This window comes from Rhodnius prolixus, unplaced genomic scaffold (genome assembly GCF_049639745.1).
Source record: "Rhodnius prolixus isolate KJV_2025 unplaced genomic scaffold, Rpr scaffold_21, whole genome shotgun sequence".
NCBI lineage: Eukaryota > Metazoa > Arthropoda > Insecta > Hemiptera > Reduviidae > Rhodnius > Rhodnius prolixus.
This window is the reverse complement of record NW_027411606.1, coordinates 1,129,455-1,148,950: the sequence shown is the minus strand read 5'-3', so window position 1 is coordinate 1,148,950 and position 19,496 is coordinate 1,129,455. Positions and strand designations below refer to the sequence as shown.

Genomic DNA, 19,496 nt, shown 5'->3' with positions numbered 1-19,496 from the left:
GAAAAATATCAAATCTTTCTTATTTTTGCTGCAATTTTCTTAATTTCTGTTTCTAAAATTATACTTAATGCCAAGCGTGTATTATACAAACGTGGTCGCCTGGTTTTGGTCATAGAGATTCAGAACAAAGGGGAAAATCAAGAATCTTTCTTATTTTTGCTGGAATTTCCTTAATTTCTGTTTTGAAGATTGTACTTTAGTGCCAAGCGTATACGAGAGTCGTTTGAAAAGTCCGTGCAAAAATAAAAACTACTTAATTTTTTGGGGTAAACCTTTTTTATTTTTCAACATAGTCTCCTTTTAGGCTTATACACTTCGTCCAACGCTGCTCTAGTTTGTTGATCCCTTCCGAATAATAGGATTTGTCCAAGTCTGAAAAATAGCCATTCGTTTCTGCAATCACCTCCTCGTTTGAATAAAATCTTTTTCCCGCCAGCCATTTCTTCATATTGGGGAACAAATAGTAGTCCGAGGGAGCCAAGTCTGGAGAATAGGGGGGATGTGAAACGAGTTGGAACCCTATTTCCATTAATTTTGCGACCACAACTGCTGAGGTGTGAGCTGGTGCGTTGTCGAGATGGAAAAGGACTTTTGTGGGCCAATCGTGGGCGTTTTTCTTGCAGCTCGGTTTTCAAACGGTCCAATAACGATGAATAATATGCACCTGAAATAGTTTTACCCTTTTCCAGATAGTCGATGAGGATTATCCCTTGCGAATCCCAAAAGACAGTCGCCATAATCTTTCCGGCCGAAGGAACGGTCTTCGCCTTTTTTGGCGCAGATTCCCCCTTGGTAACCCATTGTTTAGATTGTTCTTTGGTCTCAGGAGTGTAGTGATGTATCCATGTTTCATCCACAGTGACGAAACGACGCTTAAAGTCATGCGGATTCTTCTGGAACAGCTGCAAACCGTCCTTGCAACACTTCACATGATTTCGTTTTTGGTCAAGCGTGAGAAAATCACTCGACTTCCTAGATTCAAACGAATGCCAAACACAAAGAAATAGACCGATCTGGCTGAAACTTGGTGTGTGTTCTTCCAAGAGATGCTACTAACTAAACATAACCTCGATACGCGCCAGTAGTGCTATCTCTCTGACTTTGCACGGACTTTTCAAACGACCCTCGTATTATACAACCTTGGTCGGCTGGTTTGGTGTAGGGATTCATAAAAATCCACATCCAAATCAAATTCGTGCATTGTTTGCAGACATATTGACCGCCTTTCCTCTTTCATTCCCAACAGTGTTATGTAAATCGCACATGGCTAAAGTTATTTTCCGTTTAATAAGCAAAGAAAATTCCAACATGAACATGGATTTCACAGCTGAAAACTACAACAAAGCGGTGGTAATGATTGAGAATGTGTTTTTTAGGAACTCAGTAACAAAGTTCTCTATCAATCGGGAATGCCGACGCCGAATCTATGTGACGTCGCTTCGTAGAATTAATTGTTTGATGAAACATGTTTCATCTCGGGTGATCTTTTGTCGTGATTCCGAGATTTACCCTTTTTTTTTACCTAATTTGACTGAGCTATAACTATATTTTCAGATTAGCAGTTAGAGAAGGTCGAATAAGTGTGTTCAATAAATTTTTTGCGTTTTTGAACGTAAAGAATAATTTTAAAAAAGTAGAACAAAATTTTGAGCTAATATTCGATTAAAAAAAAATAATAATAATAATAAAAAATTGGATGATCAATTAAGAATACGCTCACGTAGTTAACATTTTTGCAAATTACGGCGGAAGGATATTCATCGGTGTAAGGGAGTAACCCCCATTCATACAGCTTCTACAGTAATACCGTTGTTTTCAGGCGCTCACAGTTAATCTGATCCAATCATATTTTATAAGTTGCTAAACTCGTCTACTGGGGCTGTAAAGTGAAGAGTGAGAGGATAGGTGGTGGTGTCAGTGAATTTCGAACGGTATGGTGGTGTCGAAATTACGGTCGAGCGGAAGAATAGCTAAGGCCGTGAGTTCACGCCGTACCCAATCACGGCCGGATCAAGGGGATCAGTACTATATATATAGCGGGCGAGCGCCGGGCTAGCCTTTAGCTCTGCAGCTAAACAGAGAGCAACTAATTATAATAATGGTCTACACTCTAAGCGCGATCAGAGCAAGCTGAAGAGAGATAGTAGTAGAGTGTAAATGGGATAGAATGATGGAGGAAGAAGTATGAATAGACATAGCGCACCTGCTGCGACTCACGACCCCGTACTAGGGGCCTTATCTCAAAACATTAATAACGGACTCTTTAAGTGCACTCATCAAAAATTATTGGGTGATGGATCAGAAGTTGGATTGTGTTGGACGCGGAGTCTGGTAATTACTTGTGCGCGCATCTATCTCTGTTACTCTGGGGGCCAGCAACACTGTCCGACAGCGCAGTAAGTGGGCAGTATTTTAACTCTTTAACGATTGGGTTATTTACGTATGATATGTATGCGATCAGTATCGCTGTTTTATTTTAATTTTTTTGGACGCATTCAACTTCTCCTCACATTGAATCGATATGAATAAGTACAATAGTAGCGCCATTTCTAGAATAAAAACTGCATTTTAGACTCACAAGATTTTCCCTTACTGCAATACATGAGATATTGATTTAAAGAAATCATTTAACAACCCTCAAAATGCACAAAAACAGAATAGTTCGGCTTGGATTGGCGGAGGTGCTTTTTGGAGGACTCCAGTGCAGATTGTATGAACTTTGCACTTTCTAAGATGCAAATAGTTCGTCGTATTGTTAACTAAACTGAAGATTGCGGCTGTTAAGGGAATTAGGTCAGTTAAGCCACCCTAAATAAAAAATGTAAGTTTTTTCTGAACATTTCTAAATAAAAGTAAAGTAATTGTCTATTTTTTCAGGCGGTCTTTACGTCCAACTACCAATTAGGTGTCGTGGACGGAGGCGACTAGCAAACGTACTTTACTATTTCTCATTTAACCATTAAATAAAATCAAAGACCTAGACCGGGAATCGAACCCAGTACCGCAATGCATATTAGCTTTGCAGGTCTCGCCTCTAACCGCTCGACTACCGTGGCGCCTAACATTTCTAAATAAAACTTTATGATTAATCAAAAAAAACTTATTGTAACTTTTACAATACTGCGCATAATGTGCGCATGTCCCATTAAATATTAATGAGACATTTTGCGAGTAATTTGTTACGTTTTAATTGCTTAAATTATTCTTCTGCTTTTATTATAGAGCTCTATAAATCTAGATAGTTAAAATACTGCAATTACACAGCTTCTTAATGTTGCAGTAAAAAAAAAGTTCATAATTAACACAAAAGTCTTTAAAAATGTGGTGTGGAACACGACAGTCTTTAAGTTTTTACTCAAATAATTACTTCAAAACTCTGAATTTTCTTATATCTAAGTAGAAAAAAACCACATATTCATCTAATTTATTAAAAATATCTTTCTAGAAAACACCCAACTGATGAATTTGACCAAACTAGCATATTAGTGCCTTCCAATGCATTTTTAATGTTACCTTTTTCTACGGGATAATTTGGTCGGTTATTTTGGTGATCCCAGTTTATGATAGTTTGGTATGTGAAGATTGGATTAAAGGAATGGGTATAGTGGTCATTTGGTAGTAGTAATTTATTTACTGGGGGCATGTCTTGTGAAGAACTTGATGATCACCTTGATGATGTTGTTACATACATCAGTAAGTTAAGAGGCCGCCTTATCCGTCTATTGACTGCTCGTCTTGTCGTCTCTTGGCAATTCTAAGTCGTTAGTACATTATTAGAGAACTTTTATTTAGCAAGTTTTTGCTTACTTTTATTTTTTTGCAAATGGTAAAAAAATCATTTGCAAGTTTGGAAAAAGGTATTATGGGAAAACTTATTGGCAAAAATGAAAGAAAACTAGGAGAAAGCTGAAAATGAGTACACATTTAAACAATATTCATCTATCATAGAATAAAACAGCATGATTGCCATTGGAAGGAGATAACCAGTGGTACTACTTCAACCCGCTTGAAAGCTGTTCTACAAGAGGTTTGTGATGATAGGATAAGGAGTTGAGGAATCTAGCGCAATCTTATCAGATCGAACACGAAGGAAAGGAATAGTTCATTCTGTAACGTTTTATTGGAGAAATAGCAAGGTGCATTGTTGATTTTTCTAAGATATTTGGCGATTTCCTAATTATTTAAAAGTAAAATACCCACATGGGCGCCCAGAAGGCGCCACGGTAGCCGAGCGGTTAGAGGCGAGACCTGCAAAGCTAATATGCATTGTGGTACTGGGTTCGATTCCCGGTCTTTAGGCTTTGGAATTTATTTAATGGTTAATATGAAAAATTTACAGTTAAGTATGTTTGCTAGTCGCCTCCGTCCACGACATCTAATTGGTAGTTGGACGTTAAGCCCCGCCTGAAAAAATAGGCGATTACCTTACTTTTTACTACTTTATTAAAAGTAAAATACCCATATGGGGAATATAAATGTGAGGTTGAACATTTGGGAAATCGTTCAACAAAATGGTCCTGCTCTGAAGACTCCTCCATGGAAATCCAGAGAGGAAAATAAAGTTAAAAGCGGGCTTCTGCATGACAAAACGGATTGGCTTTTTGATCTTAAACAAGACCCAAGATACTTTGGACTGTATTACCGAAGGGTATTTATAATTTTACCTCACTTAATCTCTACCAGCTGTAGATAGAACTCTTGCAAAAAACTGTTAAAGATAAAAGATTCACTTTAGAATAAATATATTTTCTCTGAGCTGACTTAAAAATTTAGTTCCATATTCATCTCAGGAGACGAGAATAATGTTTATAGCCTTATATTTTGTCAAGTCATCGCTCACTCGAGGCAAATGGTAGATAATGCATATGTACAGATGTAATTTCAAGGAATTCTTATCGAAGAAAAGTAAAGGTTTATTTTATTTTTTATTTCTGGTTAATCTTACAATGATGTCAGCAAATGCGGTTAATTCTAAGCTATGGGGAACAAAATTATTTCGTGTGTTGCGTGTATATTTGAGATGGTAAGTACGAGGTTTGTTCAAAGGTGAATTTTCATTTTTCTCAAAAAATATTTATTTATTCATCGATTTTTATTTGGTCCCCTTCAAAGTAGTTCCCCCCTCTCAGATATAATACATTTGTGCCAGCGTTTTTTTTTCCAATCCTCGAAACAGTTCTGATATGCACTTTTTGGTATGTCCTTGAGCTCTCTCAGCGATTCGGTTTTTATCTCCTCAATCGTCGCAAAACGCCGTCCTTTCATGGGTCTCTTCAATCATAGGAACAGGAAAAAGTCGCAGGGCGCCAAATCTGGTGAATACGGTGGCTGAGGCATGATAATGTCATACAACAATTCCTGAGCGATGCTCATGCGACGGTTTTTTTGATCAAAATTCAGCAATTTTAGAACGAACTTCGCTGCCACACGCTTCATGCCCAAAATTTCCGAAAAAATTGCAGGACATTTGCCAACCGATATGCCGACATCCTCAGCAACTACTCTTAATTGTGATTCGACGATTCTTCATAACAATTTTCTTTACTTTCTCAACATTTTCATCGGTTGTTTATGTGCTGGGGCGTCCAGGGCGAGCGTCGTCATTCACATCTTCTCGACCTTCTGTGAAAAGCTTGTACCACTTGTAAACATTTTTTTTGACACAGAGTACTCTCACCGTACGCCACTGTCAACATTTTAAGTGTTTTTGAGCACTTAATTCCATTTTTTACACAAAATTTGATGCAAATTCGTTGATCCATTTTTGTCGACAGAAGAAAATCGCCGAACTCGCAAAACACTTGTCTTATTTATGCCTCTCATATACAAACTAAACATGCTATATAGCTACAACTTTGAAAATATGTTCGAGACAAGTGTACCAACATACAAAAAAAAAAAACAATCGAAATTCGAATGTACGTAGCCCGCGAAATTTGAAAATTCACCTTATTTTTTGAACATACCTCGTATATGAGCCGTTCGCTGCGCAACACGATTAACTCCATTAAATCCAAAAAATGTGGAGAAATGCAATGAAATAATGTACATTGTTTTTTATGATTTCGCCTGCTACTGAATTTGAGATGAATTATTGCAACGATTTACTTTGGAGCACGGAGTTAATCAAAATGGCTTCTGAAATAAATTATTAATCATACAAATTTTTGTCGTTTAAAGATGTTAATCTTTATTATTTGGGAAATATAATATAAATACAAAAAGCTATGACTGAACTACGTTTAAATTTAATATATTTCAAAAAGTGGAGTTAATCGATTTGTGCAGTGAACGGCTCATATATTGCATACCACAAATATAGGTTTTTATATTTATATATATATTCAAGTATCGGTAAATTAAAAATTATCTTTATTACTTTTTATATTAGTTATATATGTTAAAATTGGCGCCTGCGTTTTGGTAAACACGAACACTTTTTTTTTTGCAAAAAAAAGATGAATAGATTTACTTGCATCCATCTAACAAGATCACGATTGTACCAATAAGTGATTATATCCAAATTATTTTAATAATCCATAACCAACAATTTAAACAATAATAATAATGATAATATAATTAACAATTTTATAAACGATCAATCCATGTATACTGCGGACTAGTTCTTGTTGATCTTCCCTCTTTATAATAATAATTTTAGCTCCAGTCTATCTCTCTCTCTGGTTCTTCTAAGACTGGCTTAGAAAGAAACCAGATATTCGCTTGCCGGCTGTATTATATAGGCGTATAGCTAAATAGATAATGCAAATTCTTTCCATATGAAAACTAACCATAGTTATTATATAGTAAACGATTTATATAATCCAACTATAGTATGATGATATTAATAGTTTGTTAACTTTGATAAATCTTATTTCCTTGTGAATGTTACAAGAGAAAGCAAAACGGAACAAAAAAGAAGAACCACTGCAAAAGTAAAAACATGCATTAAAAGTTTACTAAGTTAAGTATGCATTTTTTTTACTCTTTTATTAGAGCGCGTGTTTAGCTAATATGTCTGTGATGCAGTTATGCATCTGGTGCTGGCCCGCTTAGACACATATGGAAAGAATAAATGCATTAACATATATTTCTAGTTGGCAATATACATACACTCTCTCTGTGGGTATAAGTGCGCGTTCACTTAGGTAGCAAATCATTATCTATCCTCTGAATAAGTATTTCTTTTAAGTGCGCGGTTTGAATATGTTTATAAATTAGGTCATTATTTTAATTAATTGAAATATTTGTATGAACAGCTTGCATTATATAGGAAGTAAGCCTATATACAATACGAGGGTCGTTTGAAAAGTCCGTGCAAAAATAAAAACTACTTAATTTTTTGGGGTAAACCTTTTTTATTTTTCAACATAGTCTCCTTTTAGGCTTATACACTTCGTCCAACGCTGCTCTAGTTTGTTGATCCCTTCCGAATAATAGGATTTGTCCAAGTCTGAAAAATAGCCATTCGTTTCTGCAATCACCTCCTCGTTTGAATAAAATCTTTTTCCCGCCAGCCATTTCTTCATATAGGGAAACAAATAGTCCGAGGGAGCCAAGTCTGGAGAATAGGGGGGATGTGAAACGAGTTGGAACCCTATTTCCATTAATTTTGGGACCACAACTGCTGAGGTGTGAGCTGGTGCGTTGTCGTGATGGAAAAGGACTTTTTTTGTGGGCCAATCGTGGGCGTTTTTCTTGCAGCTCGGTTTTCAAACGGTCCAATAACGATGAATAATATGCACCTGTAATAGTTTTACCCTTTTCCAGATAGTCGATGAGGATTATTCCTTGCGAATCCCAAAAGACAGTCGCCATAATCTTTCCGGCCGAAGAAACGGTCTTCGCCTTTTTTGGCCCAGATTCCCCCTTGGTAACCCATTGTTTAGATTTTTCTTTGGTCTCAGGAGTGTAGTGATGTATCCATGTTTCATCCACAGTGACGAAACGACGCTTAAAGTCCTGCGGATTCTTCTGGAACAGCTGCAAACCGTCCTTGCAACACTTCACACGATTTCGTTTTTGGTCAAGCGTGAGCAATCGCGGCACACCCATCTTGCGGATAGCTTTGTCATGTCCAAATGTTGATGCAAAATATTATGTACCCGTTCATTCGAGATGCCCACAGCACTAGCAATCTCACGCACCTTCACTCTTCTGTCTTCCATCACCATATCATGGATTTTATCAATGATTTCTGGAGTAGTAACCTCAACAGGGCGTCCAGAACGTTCAGCGTCACTTGTGCCCATATGGCCACTCCGAAAATTTTGAAACCACTTATAAACTGTTCTAATCGAAGGTGCAGAGTCACCATAATGTTTATCAAGCTTCTCTTTAGTCTCCTGAGGCGTTTTGCCTTTCATAAAGTAGTGTTTAATCAACACACGAAATTCTTTTTCGTCCATTTTTTGAAAATCACTCGACTGCCTCGATTCAAACGAATGCCAAACACAAAGAAATAGACCGATCTGGCTGAAACTTGGGGTGTGTTCTTCCAAGAGATGCTACTAACTAAACATAACCTCGATACGCGCCAGTGGTGCTATCTCTCTGACTTTGCACGGACTTTTCAAACGACCCTCATATATGCATTCATTAACATTAAAAAGATTAGCAAACTTGAACGAAGTAAAGACTGTTACTTCGTTTTCCACATATCCCCAGAAGATGATTTTTTCATCCAGGAATCTTGGGCGATACTGCAGAAGATAGTTGTTTGTTTAAACTGTCTTCTATTTTCGTCAAAATGCAGGATAACTCTATCCCAGTGATGGGCAAACGTTTTTTATTTAAAAAAAATATTATAACACATTTTTATAATTAATATCAAAATTAAACTAATGCAATGTATGAAGCTGCGAGTGTTTTTTTGACAATAGTTCCGCCATAATTTGGTTCAAATTGGGGACGTAGTTATTCTTAAGAGTGAACTGAGGTATTTCATTCGTCAATCTATTCAGACAGAGCTTTTTCTAAGTTTCATTAAAGCTGCTCACAAATACATGAAGTGTAATTATTATAAAATATGTGACGCGCCGGATTCAAACCCATCACTGTTCTAGCTCATCAACATAGACAAGAGTAGAACACTCTGCTTCTCAGAAAGTTCATCCTCTTCAATCTGACCTGCAAAGACTAATATGGGTTCGATTCCCGGTCTTGGTCTTGGATTTTATTTAATGGTTAAATGAGAAATAGTAAAGTACGTTTGCTAGTCGCCTCCGTCCACGACACCTAGTAAATGGTAGTTGGACGTTAAGGCCCGACTGAACAAAAAATAGGCGATCTCTTTACTTTACTTTCTCTTCAATCTTATCCAAAAAGTGATGGTTTTGGATAGATCAAATGATGGTATTGTTTTAGACTATTTTTAATAGATTATCACAACAGTCACGATGATATCCTGAAGAAAGGCAATAAATTTGCCAAAACGTCGGTATAAACAAAAAGAAGAAATTTGTCTACAAAATTTTATTGACTGCTCCTCAAAATTCCCAAGATTAAAGATCAAATCTGGTAATCTCGAGATTCTCGTATTATTCTTTAGCTTGATAGAAAATTTACATATCTTTTTCACAAGAAATTCATATTTTTTAAATGAAAAATTATTCAGTGAAATTAGAAGACGATTATTTTGCTTTTCAAATTGAAAGTTTACACTGGAAAGATTGAAGATTTAATCTTAACCAAACAGTCTACTAAATGCAGTTTGAGACATTAATTACAAATGAAATTAAAACTGTTAATTTTCTAAAAAAATACGTAAAACTTAATTTATATAACTTTTGTAACAAATGAACAAACAACCGACATTTCTAGTTTGTTCACCTCTAATAGACTCTTAAAAAGAGAGAGTGATTGAGAGAAAGATATAATATATAAATAAAAAAAATATTAATGTTCTCACGTAGGGCCGAACTAATTATTATGCACATAGAAGATCAATAAACTAGATTGATGACTCAACTTTTAAACTCGAAACTAAAAAAAAATATATAGGTATATATACTCGTATATCCGAATCGCAATAATGGCGTGATTTGTAAGAAGAGTCCGGCCAGTAATTAAGATTCTCCAAATCGATAATATTTATTGAGTTTCATTTAAATACTTTAAGTAAATAGTGACGTGTTTTAAAGTTTTAAGATACAATCGATTAGTTTCCTGATCTTTTAATTTTGTATTCTAGCTTTTTTTTTTTTTTTTTTTGCCTTAGTTACTGTATAACACATAGCAGTTAATATACTTTAACACTCGAACCATTGCTCGCCACATAGTTCCTTATAGAGAACTAATTTAATGTTGCCTGACAATGAAGGAGATAGGGAGCCTGGAAGAGTGAATAGGAGATGGTGAAGAGTATTTTATTGCATATGGTAGGTTAATAAGGAATTCATTGTCTATCTTTTATTATAGTTAGCCTTTTTTAGCCGCCCTATCTTTTATATTTATTTAAAGCAGTAAAGGTCATATTTTCTGAATGAGTGAAATGTAAAACATGATGTGTTTTTTAATCTCTTTATAATACAATAATGTGAACTTTTTTAGGACTCTTTTAAACCTCGTCTTCTTGCGTGCCCTTGCAACACTTCTACACCAGGAAACAAATTCTTCTTTTGTAAGCAATCGGTATCAATCAGTATCGTAGCGCCCAAGCCAAACTCTTGAAACGGTGTGCCACGCTATCAAAACCCACTAGTAACATATGCTTGAATTTTGGTACTTTCTTTGTAAGCGTAGTTACTTGTAGAGAATTCGACTTCAACAAACGAAGTTTCAATCACTCAGTAAACTAACTCAAACTTAATAAAATAGCTTGCATGAATCAATCAAGCTAATCTTTAAATTGAATGAAAGTTCATGAAATTCGATGCAAACAAGCATTCTAGCGTTGGCGATGCATCCGTAACTTACTACTGGAAGATTGGTAAGCTGTAAGCAATCTAAAATGCTGATTTAGAGTCTATGCTTGGAGAACGTAGAATCCCGTTCGATAGATAGATTTATAAATCGGGTTCTACTGAAATTCAACAATAAAAAATAAAGTTTATAATAATATTACCACTTTAAAAGAAACAAAAATTAAAACCAAAGAAACCACATTAAGCGTAAATGAAGACTGCATTTTATTAGTATTGTTATGTAGGTAGATTAATTTTCATAAAGTGCAGAACTGCATGTTGTGTTCCCATGACTGTCTTTCAGTCGCTACCAACAAACATAAAGCTTTAAACTAATTAAAACGCTTATACCTTTAAAGCCTAATACTGTAATTACCGGGTCACTAATTTATTGCACTTTCAGTAGCATTATTGGATTTGCTTCTCTTTCCTCTTCTTTAAACGAATAAAAAACGTTTTAACTTTCATGTTGTAAATTATTCATTGCTACATATATATTCATACTAACATATAAACTGGCCATTTTTCTTTTACGCTAAGTACGAATTGAGGATGAAGTTTTTACATTCTATAAACTAATTCTTGTAACATCTTTGAATGCCAAAGTAGAAAAAAATCAAATAATTTAACAGAACAGAAATTGCTTGCAACGGCTAAACCGTACGGATCTTGGAATTCTTTTTAAAGCGCTCTAGGATACAGGAATCCTTAACTAGTTTTTGACGTTTGGTGACGACGTGGAAGGCAGCACCGAAAGTTTATCAAGAACATAAGAATATTTGCTTTGAAGAGCTAGAAGTGTGGTTATCAGCTCACCTAAAACGTAAATAAAATGAAGAATGATTTGCTGTAATTCCAAAGAAAAGGGGGTCCAAGTTGGAATTGGGAAGTATTTAAATTTAGTTCAGAAGAACAACTGGAAACTTAGGGAAGGAATAACGACTGGTTGGAGCCCTAAAGAGGACACAAATTTAGAAGGTTTGGGCCCGTCTAAGGTTTTATAGAATGTAGCTAAGGCAGCGACGGGAGTGTAGGACATCTGAATGAGGAAATGGTAGAAAAAAGGCTTCTCGAGCGAACCAGCGTTATTTTCAGCGTTTTTAAATGAAATGTGCAGTAGATATTGGAATGGATAAGAAGCGCAGCTTCGTGCCTCGATTGCTGCTGGCTGGTTATTGAATGTTTTCTCTTTCTTTGTTCCTTTACACTGAATGAAGGATGTCGTAAAAAGGAATCGCTAAGATTTCGCTTTAATCAGCCACGGATTACGATTGGAAGGATGTTTTCTCAGCTGTTCTGAATCCTATATTTTATTTCTTTAGAATAAGACACTGCGACCTATTTGGTCATACGGCATCGAAGTATGGGGATCGACTAAGCGTTCTAACTCACTAAGCATCCAGACTTTACAATCAAAAATACTACGAAAACTTCTTAACGCTCCATTCGATATTTCTAACCTCACAATTCATCCCTTTCATCAACGACCTTACTAAAACTCGTTTCTTAAAATTTCATTCCTTTACAGCAGCTCATCCTAATCCTTTAATTGAACACTTATCTTCTTCCACATTACCAGGCGATCCTCCAAGGAGATTGAAGAGGAAATGGCCCCGCGACCTGCTCTCCTCATAACAGCATAGTGATCTGATCACGTTAATGGAGTGTCACCACTGGGTGCCTTCTCCTATCTTCAATCAAGACACTATATTACATCGCATTAGCTTGCTGCAAGAACCGTTGCAGTCGCAAATTTCAATAAAAGATTAAAAAAAAAAAAAAAGAATAAGACAGAAATCTCATACACATTAATAGATACCAACCAAGTAGTTCCATCAGAAATTTGTTACTTCAAATTTCCTAGCCTTTAGCTGAAAGACAAGACAGTGTAGCCAACAAATCTTGTCATAGGATAGTTTTATAAAGTTTGATTGGATCAAAACTTCAATAAAACGCGTTCTCATAAAAAAGAACCAATTCTAATTAGACGCCAATTGGTGGGATAAATTTCTCATAAATTACAGCATTTTGATTGCAACTTACTTTTTTCTGCCTTCATGAATTTTCTCTCGGCCTTCATTGCGTTAGGAAGAAAAGAAGATAAAGAGAAATACTAAAGTTACTTTCAAGAAATAGTGTTAAAATAGTTTTTCTCAACTATGTCTCAAGTGGAGCTTGTTAACTAGAACTATGACGCTTTTATGAAGGAAATGAACCCTTAATCATTTTTGTGGAAAACGTAAGGAATTTTATTTAATGGAAAAAATTGTGAAAAATGGTTGGCTGGTTATCCATTTGGGGCGGCGAATGGCTTTAGCAGGTTTTATAAAAACAGTTCATATCCTTTTGCTTTAGTATTTGTGTGCACGATAAGAAGCATACATATAAGTGAATCTACGTGTGTGTGTGTGTGTTGCTGCGGGGGTGGTTAGTTGTCTGCGTTGTCGCTGTACGAAGCTTTATATTTATGAATTAGTATTCCAGGCATGGTAGTGCCGGGGCAAATGAGTCTGTGGATAGATGGAGGCGTTATGAACAGACTGACTAAGTTGGAAAGCTCATTTCTTACTTGGCAATATGAGGGCAACATGTTTCATTAGCCGGCCCCGTGCTCGGCATTGCCCAAGGCACATCCTCCACTGCAAGAGAAGAAATATCCCCCCGGGCCTCCAACTATTAATGAGAAAGCTTCCATAGACTGGGCTAGCTCACTCAGCTTGCCGCCTCCGTTGTGGCCGGTTTGCCTCTGATATTCCTACTGTCTTTTCCTACTTATTCCTCTTCACCTTCTTGTATTCCACAGCTCCTTTACTTGCCTCATAACTTTTTAAATCATCTTGCCTTGTATTCCTTCCATCAATAATCTTCTACCCAAGTAAACTGCAAACCACAAATATCCTCCTACATACTAAAACTCAGTTTGCTTTTCTTAGCGTTGTTCGCTTATCTGAGTTGATGGATTTATTCTGTTCCTTTCTCAAATGCCATATTCAAGATGTCATTATCATTTTCAGAACACTTCTCAAAGATTTTAACTTCACCATTTTCTTTAAAGTCCAACATTTGATATGTATTTTACTTTTTTCTTTTTAAATTTTCAAAAAAGAGAACAATTTATTCAATGGAGCGGCGCTACTTCTAGTTATTTAAATTCATTTTAAAACATCCTTAAGAGAATTTAAATGGTAAACCCTACGTAACGCTGAAATGGCACTCCCCAACGTCTCGTAGAAGTGTCACTTCTAAAATGTTTGGAATAAAAGACGTAGATATACAGGTGTGTTATGCCAGGTGTACCAAGTTGAAAGAAAATCGATTCAGCCATTTTTGAGAAAACTTAAACAAAAAAGAGGAAAACACTCTGTAAAGTGGTGTTGAGGACTTTTCTTTTACATAGTTACTAAAGACTTCCGATGAAGGTGCCTCCTCTACAAAGTGATAACTGCATTAGAGGCTGTTTTCTAGTTGATATTTACTGCGTAGATTATATCTTGTTTAAGAACTGACTTCTGCTTTGATACATAGTCTTTACTTACTCACTTACGTACATACTTACATACACATGTCTACCTTACTGCCCTGGGATTACCGCTCTCAGCTCTCCACAGCCATTTTCTCACACTAAGTTTTCTAATGTCTTCCTCGACTTCGTTGGAACTTCACTGCTAGCAAGGTAGTGCTCTTTTTCGTGGCTCATCTGGTTTACAGTACAACAGTCTTGTAGGAAATCGCTTTTCTGATATCCTCTGTAAACGCCCCATTAACTTCAATCGTGTTTTTTTGTTTTGTTTTGTTTTACAAAGAACACTATGTTTGGCTCTTTATAGAGATTCTTCAGCTCTATGCTGCTTCTTATTCTCCAGTGACGATTCTCATTCTGATTCCTCTCTCAATTATTGTTTTGCATCATTTCGCTTCTGGTTAGTACCCAGATTTCACATCCACACTTAGCCACCTCTCGAACTATGGAAGAAGTATATAATAAGTAAAAGTCTCCTAGATAGCCCCTAATATCTGATATGAGAAGCATGTATTGTATGCAGTTACCTCGATCACGCCCTTTTTTCTCCGTCAATTACACCCTGATCTAAAAATGACTCTTTCTGAAACTGTACGCACTTTTCATCGAGTTCAATTATTTCTCCTAATGTTATGACTTCACTAACACCTTCCATAAGCTCGTTTGCGCTTTCGTCTTCAACTTCTTCAACTCGTAAAGCTGGCTAGAGTGAATCAGAGATTTACCGAGGAATGGCTTGTCTCATGGTAGTAAGTTCTGTAGATTACTTTCATTACCAGCCCTGGAGAGAATATTTTCCTTCACAATAGATTTTTTTTGTTTACGTTTTTCCGGGCATTACTGGCCCAAATTCCAAAATAATTATTTCCAGTCTTGATTACGTAAAAACACAAACATTTTTAAAGCTCCCTTTTATTTCCCTAGTCTGGAAAATATATAATTTCTTAATTAAAAATAAAATTCATTTCATGGAATGGAAAACGGGGAAAAATAAATGTATTAATTTATTCTTATTCTTATTTTATTTTATTTTATTTTTTAATTTTCCTTAAACAGAATAAAATGCATAACCTTTTCTTCTCATCTATTATCTGCGTAGATTATCAGCGGCAATACGTGACTCACGAAGAGTTAAACAAATAAAAACATACGTTTCCATGAAATGATGGGAAAATACTAAAAAAATGGACAGACTTTATAGCGTGTCATTACTAAATTTGGTCATGCCAACATTTAAAGATATGGTACAGATTGTTAGTCAATATATTGCCATTATTTACACAGCCATTACTATTGCAGAATATTTGAATTTAATGATGGATTGTAGATGTAAGCAGATGCTCATGTAGATTTATTGTTTGTAAGAGAAACAGTTGATTTAGGTTTAGGTAAATCTACAATAACTGAAAGAAAAACAATGGTAGAAGTCCATCAATCTGCAGGACGTTTTAGTGGTAAACACTCGGAAGGATTTTTGGTGAAAAACGTTTCATCTGCTTTCCAGCAGTAACCTGATGTTGCTACTATTGGTAAGTGATTATAAGAAGAAGCAGTGCGGAGAATTCCAGCTACACTACTACTCTTCATCAAGAGCGACTAGGGTTACAGAGCTAAATACTCATTAACGAACCCAATTCTTCAGACGATCTAGAAAAAATAAAAGAACTATTTTTACTAAGAGAGAATAGTAAAATAACTTTATATTATATACGAATTCTAATTTATCTTTACAGTGGAAGTAGGTTTAGTATGAACGTAAATATATAGTATTATTTATTTCATGCACACACAGCGATTGCTCAGACCACTAATTAAGTGACGGGTCACCAGAAACGTAAGAAATGGATCACCGATCTAATAACAATATTCTAAACGTGTACAATAAAACTAAAAAACGCATGCATACCACTGGAACGGGTAATGATATTGTCATGTAAATGTTAACCAACTTTCCCATAAAATATGAATGTTTTTCCTTAAAAATTTCTGCGAAAATTAAATTATACGTGTAACTTGTTCTTTTTTTTGATAATAACTGAAAACATAAGGAATAAAATGAATTGGAGTAATTAGACTTAGAAATTTCTGTCGAATAGCCGTAGTTTGTGTGAACTATTAACTGAACCCAAGAAAGGTGGAATTTTGATGAAATTGATTTCAGAGAGTTTTCTCTCTCCTTTTTTTTTTAAATTTCCCTTTGGGAAAAGTCTAGTATTTTGACGAAATCACGCTGTACGTCAGCTAAATAAACCTAAAGCTCCAAAATACTTGAAATATTTTGGTTATTTATGAATTTATTTATTTTTTAGAGCCGTAATTTTTATTTTATAAAAAGAAATTTACGGGTTGATCTCTAGAAGTCCATCTGATTGGCTTTTGGATTTCCTCTCTTGGATTCTAAGAGTCCATGCTTATACGTATATCCGCAAAAAAGCATTATGCTTTGGACTATTGGTTAAATTCTGTAATTTTTAATCACTTTTAGTAACTTACTAAATGACAGGACTGAGCGACTTCTTTGTTCTGCGCCCTTCTATGCTTTTCCTCGTATTACCTGTACTTCTAGAATGGAACCCTGTGGGCTTTTGGGTCTTGGAAGGTTTTTAAGTTGAGTTTTAACCAGAAAAACCAAGAGATCTTATTTTAAGGTTCTCTTCCTCTTGAAAAGTTGCCTTTACCATGGTTGTTAGCCTTGTTTGGGTACCCATGTAATACCACAAACCTCTGTGGATTGGAGGATAGAATACATCCACAGTAATCCCTGCTTGTCGTAGAAAGCGACTAAAAGGGTACATCGATACTCACAGATACACAATACAGACCACCCTAACACTACACTTACCCCACACAACCTATATTTTTAAGACACTTGGAATACACAACCTAGGTTTTCCATCCCTGGGAGCCCACAAAGGGAGCAGCCCCTTCATCAGTATTTTGGCGGAACGTGCTAATTATTCGAGATATATCTTATTCAGGAACCTCAACAAGATTTGCCTGACGGAGGCTTATTGAGAAGGCCCAGACTCATTTCTGGGTTTTTAGCGCCATTTAAGTATGTGAGTAAGAACAAATCACAATGTACTATATCCTATAAATAATAATAATATTACAAATATGAGTCACAACTCGAGCTTGGGTGTACAGTAAAGGATTTTACTACGGTGCTCACTAACAGAATAGTCCGATTCAATCGAACTGACGTTCGGTTGCATGATAAAGACCAGAGAAACGAAGTACTTTCAGAATCTGGAATAGATCCATTTGAACTACAATCCAGTATAGCAGCCCCGGAATTGGATCGAAATATTTACTTCCAACTGCAAAAAGCGGTGATCTTGAACTCATGCTATAATGTCCTCAGATTTCTAGGTGACCAATAATGTGCTTGGCTGGTAACCCATACATTGTTATTACGAACCAAGATACGTGATAGAATAAACCAAAAATCGAAAAATAAATTTCGACTAAATAAGAACATACTCCATTCATAAATTCGTTTGTGGGATTTCACTCAAAATCTTAGTACATAATTGAATCTGCAATGAAAACAGAATAGAATATATTTGAATTTACTCACAATTAAATTTCATTCAATTAAACCATTTTTTCGAGTTTTAGGGGTTCATAAAAATATACATTTTTGAGAAACTCCATAGTTTGTCTCTATAATTGGTACTGCTTCTAACAATAAGTAGCTAAATTAGAAGATATTGAAAACTGACAAATTCCTATTAAAGAAACACAAAAAACTAAGTTGATATATTTAATTAAATATTTGCTTTTCTTTTTTTTAAAAAGACATTGTTCCAAATTCAGAAAAATAAAAGTTAAGCATTTAATATTTGGTAGCTATGGCAACAAGTAATGTGCGTGAGAAACTCAGCTAACCGATTGTCATGAACGTGTATAAACTAGACAAGTTATAGCCCATGTTTGGCATGGCCAACTTAGCCTTAGCACTTTTAAGATATGTAAGTTATATTACTATTTTTAGTTCTATACTTAAATGAATTACATGGTTAGAATATTTAAACATTGTAGAAGTAAATTACAAAGTAAAATGGTTAATTATTTTTCTAAATAATGAGAAAATAGATTTTTAAATGATGTAAGAAAGGATAATTTTTATTTGGTTTAGGTTGTAATGCTGAGCTGTATTTTTAGTCTATTATTTTGTAATTTCTTTCTTCGTTATATTCTTTAAGTAAATTCGTCAAATATACGTTAAAATTGAAAATTAAACAGCCTGGAATGTTAGTTTTTGGCCAAAACTTTTGACAGTCGGTTGATTTATTTATTTCTTTCGAGTTTTGTAAATGACCACACCAGCAATACCCTGCTGCAGACCGAAACATCTTCTTAATATAAAAAACAAGAAAACAAAATAAAGAATTTAGACTGAAATATGGTTTTAATATAATCCACAGATTACAATTGGGAAATCAGTCTACGAAAATCTTGTGAAGAAGGCAATTTCCGTAGATTTCATTAAAACTTCAATAATAAAACATCAATCAATATACTGTGACAATAATATTGACTTCGTTGGTTCGCTCACCGACCCATGGACACCTCTTTCCCATCTTTAGTAGTCTTTGCCCTCCAAATCCAAGTTCTGAATCCGCCAGTTGATGAATGCATAATTAATTTTCAATAGAATTAAAATTATTAGGTACTAGATTCTTAGGAATTTTATCAATAATTTAAATAAAGAAAACTACTTACATGAACAATAAACACTCTTGTTGAAAGGCATAACCTGAATTAAAATTAAAAAAAGACGCAAAAAATTGGGAGACCTCAATAAATTTTCGAATTCAGGGGATCTCAAAATACCTATTTCCGGTTAAAAAAAAATAAAACCCAAAACCTGCACGATCACCTTGCTTCCTTTTACTACGGAATAAGTAATAGTGAAAAGTTAATTTATTATTTTCGAACCTGAACGCCCTTTTTTGGATTTGTACTTCGTTTTTTTTTTTAAAATGCGGACTAGCGTAACAAGAACCAACAAACAGTGTTGTATTTATTTATATAAAGAAGTTATAAAAGTAATCAACATAAAAACA

At 35.2% G+C, this 19,496-nt stretch overlaps 1 long non-coding RNA gene across 1 annotated transcript; it reads right to left on the bottom strand.

Annotated features, from left to right (window-relative positions):
• Positions 1-10,516: 10,516 nt before the first annotated feature.
• Positions 10,517-18,243, bottom strand: LOC141455091 (uncharacterized). The gene is made up of 4 exons (XR_012459147.1): positions 18,005-18,243; positions 14,952-15,349; positions 14,461-14,867; positions 10,517-10,762 (listed from the first exon to the last, which is right to left on the bottom strand). It is a non-coding gene; the product is annotated as an uncharacterized lncRNA (long non-coding RNA).
• Between the last annotated feature and the right edge of the window lie 1,253 nt (positions 18,244-19,496).